Source organism: Chionomys nivalis, chromosome 4, assembly GCF_950005125.1.
Source record: "Chionomys nivalis chromosome 4, mChiNiv1.1, whole genome shotgun sequence".
NCBI lineage: Eukaryota > Metazoa > Chordata > Mammalia > Rodentia > Cricetidae > Chionomys > Chionomys nivalis.
Window position 1 is genome coordinate 33,513,483 of NC_080089.1, and position 5,239 is coordinate 33,518,721.

The 5,239-nt window shown below is 45.1% G+C and overlaps 1 pseudogene; it reads right to left on the reverse strand.

Annotated features, from left to right (window-relative positions):
- Window positions 1-1,821: 1,821 nt before the first annotated feature.
- Window positions 1,822-2,469, reverse strand: LOC130873286 (60S ribosomal protein L10-like; annotated as a pseudogene).
- Between the last annotated feature and the right edge of the window lie 2,770 nt (window positions 2,470-5,239).

Below are 5,239 nucleotides of genomic sequence, written 5' to 3' on the forward strand. Positions count from 1 at the left end.
TTCTTTGCTTTCTGTTTTCTTTGTTCCTATGATGAACTACTCAAGGAACTTAAGGCTTTTCAAAGACTCATCAGTCTCACCTTTGGTCTTTGAGCAAATATTTTTCTGTATGGACTCTGATTTAATGCAAATTGAGCAACATTTGTTTCTGATCAGTGCAGATGAGCCACAAAATGGAACAAAGGGCTCCACAGGGCAGTTTATGTGTGGAAAATAATAGGACTGACACTGGGCATCCAGTGGGGCTGTGAGTCAGCTAATGATGGCTGACATTAGATAACCAGGGACCTGGGGACAGTAATATAATCTGTTTTGTGGCTGTCTCTGGAAGAATGCCATGTTTGGGCAGATTTCATAGAAATGTGGTCTTAAGTCAGAAGTCATCCAGCCTGTGTAAAGCTATGTGTACCCACCTGCTGCCTGTTTAACAGTCTGTGTATGAGTGCCTACCTGTGTATTGCCTGTATATGTTAGCATGTGCCTGGGTATCTGCCAAGAGATAGAGTATGATTTATCTGACTAGTACATCTCACATTCTCTTCAACTTTCCAGCAACCTATGATGTTCCTCTGTTCCTGACATTGGAGCTTGAATCTCATAGTCCTTTTGCTTAGATTGCCTTCTTTACATGTTTTTATTTGCTTTAGCATCTTGTGAGCCTGATTCACATGCTACTCTATGTGATTTAAGTTCACTGAACTCAGTGGATGTCATACAGATTATGTCCTATCATAAAGTCTGAACAACACAGCCAGGGATCCATATCTCTTAGTGAATTGTTTTTCTCAATTCTCTAGTGAACATAGTCTTATTTGGCCCTGTAAATTCAACACCAAGCACTCCTTCTTGTGTGTCCAGTTCTCTTAGCGGTGCTTGTCCCTCCACCATTGTCTTCCGGTCTCTGGGATCTATGCTGGTAAGAACAAGCATCTACAGTGGCTCCTGTAAACCAGTCCATCGGGGACTGATTCCCTACAGCTACTTTGGTTTATGTCCTCTTTGCCTCAAGGAGTTGGGCATGGCCACAGTACTACATTTCTCTACCTTTGTATCGCTTAACCCTATCCCATTTCCCCCCATGTCCCACAGCCTCACAAGTCAGGTGGCAAGGGACTGCTGTATTGATTATTCAAACAATCATCCCAGTTCAAGCAGTTCAGATGCCAAGGATTTCCTGGTCATCAAAGATTTTTTGTTTTGTTTTGTTATTTTTCGAGACAAGGTTTCTCTGTTGCTTTGGTGCCTGTCCTGGAACTAGCTCTTGTAGATCAGGCTGGCCTCAAACTCACAGAGATCTGCCTCTCTCTGCCTCCCTAGTGCTGGGATTAAAGGTGTGCCCCATCACCGCCCAGCTTCATAATGCATTTTTTAGACTGGGCCATTGTCTACGTCCTTTGTCCATGCTGAATTAGAATTTCCCTTTATCTCTATTAAAAGTCAGAGCTACAGGCTGTCTTGTATCGCTTCTAACCATGCTCCCTTCCTTGCTGTCTGTTATTAAGCCCCTAACTGGGTGTTGAATCATGAACTTTTCCTTCTTCTCTGTTAAAGATTGGATTTGAGAGACATCTTCTGTTTCCTCTACTGTGTCCTCCTCATTCGGTTTACAAGTCTGGTTACAGTTTTGGAAACCAGATAGTGCTTGTCAGCACAAATCTAACTCGTGTTCTTTTTTCTTCCTCCATCCCCCACCATAAGAAATGACAAACTGTCTTCTCCATCTCATTCTCTCTCTCTCTTTTTTTTTTTTTAAGCAGACTGGATGTGAGATTTATTACTGAACATGATTTGGTAGGGTACAGGAGAGCACCGTGAAAGCTCTCAGGAGTGTAGGGCTCACCACTTGTCCAGGGGACCACGATTAGGAATATATTTGACCCCACAGCCATCAGTAATGAGTAGCTTCTCAGCAACCATATCTTCAAATTCATGTGCATTAAACTTAGTAAAGCCCCATTTCTTTGAGATGTGGATCTTCTGGCGGCCAGGGAATTTGAACTTGGCTCTACGAAGAGCCTCAATCACATGTTCCTTATTTTGCAGCTTAGTGCGGATGGACATGATGACCTGGCCAATGTGAACCCTGGCCACTGTGCCCTGGGGCTTCCCAAAGGCACCACGCATGCCTGTCTGGAGCCTGTCAGCCCCAGCACAGGACAACATCTTGTTGATTCGGATGACATGAAAGGGGTGAAGCCTCACTCGAATATGAAAGCCATCCTTGCCACAACTCTTTACCATGTATTTGTTGGCACAAATACGGGCAGCCTCCAGAGCTTCGGAAGAGAGTTGTTCATATTCATCTGACACCATGTGGCCACAAAGCGGGAATTCATCAACTTTTGCCTTCTTCCGTCCCAAGTCAAAGATGCGGATTTTAGCATCAGGGACACCTCAGCAGAAGTGAGACTTTGGGTTCGGCTTGTTCTTACAATACCGGTAACACGGGGCGGGGCGGCGACCCATGATGATAATAGGACCGTCGGTAGCAGACAACTCAGACAACTCACTCACCGCGCCGGAGGAAAACTCATTCTCTCTTTTCTCTAACTAACAAATCAGAGGCCGGCAGAGAGGATGCTAGTCTCACTTTTTCCCACTGTGATTCTTCTCATTCACAAGCAAATTTCCACCAACAACGGTCTCGGCTCAAGCAAAATAAGTTGATACCTATACCAGTGCAACCTCCGTGGAAACCTGCTGACATTCTCATCATTTTGCTCGCAGCGACTGGAAAATTTGTCCCAAACCTTCAACCATTCTCAGGCAGTCTCCACAAAGTAAACCATACAAGCCAAACCACATAGTAAACTACACGTGCCAAACAGCCACGCCACTCAATGCTTCACAGAGACAGACTCTCAGTTTGGGATACACACCATGAACACATTGCTTTCTGATGGCTCAGAAAGTTAAGCACCTCACTACATACAGCAAAACCCATGCAACCCTTGCCTGAGGAAGAAGACAGATGGGCATTATCAGGACCCCCCAAAAGTGTGCCACTTTCCCATCATTCATCCTCGGTTGCATTTCTTGCTCCGTAGCCAAGACTGTGCAATCACTCATCTTAAAGCCAGTTTTGTTATTGTTAGTCCTTGTCCAGGTGCCACTTGTGTCACGTGACACTACTGGGGAGATGGGAACAAAGCTGCTCACTCTAAATACCTCCCCAAAGTCCAACTTAAGGAGCCACTAATTTTATTAGGGTCACTTGCAGGGGTATGGGTGAGCAATTATAAGCACATGGACAACTCAAAGACATCACTGAAAGTCCACCCTAGCATGGGTGAGAACTCATGAAAGGTGAGATTCTGGAGATCTGGACAGCAAGCAGGCAGCTCAACATGTCAGGGTCTCTTCTCCCCAGCAAGCCTTACTGCTGATATAGTCTTGGGTAAGGATGGGGCCTTATGAATCTGGAAAGTTCCAGGGATTTCCTGAGATGTTTGAGTTTAGTTCTTGATATGTGAGGAGCCTTTCTTCAAAACATCCTAAGTCTTAAAGAGCTTTATTTTTTCCAGAAAGGGATGGTTCAGTTTTGAGGAAACTGCTGCGTAGTGCAGTGTGAACATGCAGATGAGGAGTTTCTTTTCCTCCTGGTCAAAAAGAAGCAAACCAGAAAGATCCAGGGACAAGGTCCAAGGTCAAAGGACATGCCCTCAATGACCTTCCTTGTGGTCACAGTTCTCTACAGTTTCCATCACCTGACGAAATATACCACCAGCTAGAACCAAGCCTTCATCGTGAGAGTGCCTGGGAAACGTTTCCTATGGAAACCACAGCACAGGGTGTCTGGAGACAGCTTTCTACCGTGTCTTGAAAACTTGGGAGCCAGGGGGATAACGTGAGATGGACCGAGTTGTACAGAATGCCTGGCATATGGTGAGCATAAGATAAAGAGACGTCTTGATGATTGATGATTTATTACAGTGAATAATAGATTCATCTGCAGTCTGTAACAGCAAAATGAAAGAAAGGACCACAAGGAGATGGAAATAGGGGATCCAAGCCACTGCCAGTCCTTGCCTTCTTCACCCTCTAATTTTTACAGTAATTCAGGACTACGTCATTTCACCCCAATTTCATAGATGACAAAAACAAAACTTCAAGACAAAATAAACTTTGCAAAGCTAGTAAGTGGCTGGGTCGAGACTATTGTCTGTCTACTGGCCCGCCCAAGGTAGGTGCTTTCCAATTCATGCAGAGTCTCGTTTTTACGGCATTTGCTTCTCCCACTGATGGAACCTTCCAGAACAAGCCGCACACTGCACAATCCAAAATGAAACAAGCTGACTGCTCTCAGAAGCCCAGCAGCAAAGGTATTCCACGGGCATTTATTCTCCAGCTGCCTCCTGCTAAGGGACTATCAGATTACAGAATTTGGCCTGGAGGCTTTCAGTCCCCTCCCCTTTTCCATTTCTCCCTAAGTTAGTTTTCATTTCATAACAGTCATTAGGGGAGCTCTGGGAATGAAGTGTAAAAATCTCCCCTCACCTCCGAGCCCTGGCTGGCAGCAGCTCCTTGCAACTCCCGCAATCAGCGCTCCATTTAAGCATCAAAACCTCATCAATTAGGCCTCAATGTACAGGGATCACGTGGCTTACTGGTCACGCTGAGCTGGCTGCAGAGGAGTACCAGAGGCCTCATTACCAGCCTTAAGCTTTTGTAAAATTCCTGAATAAGCAGCCCATGGAGTGTCTGCAGAAGGGCCATTTTTTTTTTCAAAAATAAAAAAAATAAAAATAAAAAAAAATTCCCTGACTTTAACAACCGCTTTTACGGACAATTTAACACTGTGGGTTGCCAGCTGTGTTAATGCCTGAACCCCCTCCTTTATGGTGTCATGCCTTGAGAAATAGCCAGCAGATGCAGAGTCCAGGCCCCTTTCTCAAGAAAAGCACACCTTTCTTAACATTCTGGGCCCCGTATGCTTTTCTTGACATCTGTGTGTCGTGGCCCAAGGCCAAGGACAAAGCAATTTTGTCCTAGTTGCTATGATCCCAAGGACCCTGACTGCTTCTACCTGCTAATTCTGGGGTTTCATCTGATACATAAATGAAATCTGTATCCTAACAAGTGAACTGGTTGGAAATAATAGGAATAGGGAGTGATGTAGGTTAATGCCTAGTGTCCCCTAACCTTGTGGTGGTGACAGGGGTAAAATAGGAGAGTTTGGGGCTATGCAGTCTGAAACCACTCCCCTGAAGAGATACCCAAGGGTATTGTCTGCCTACCC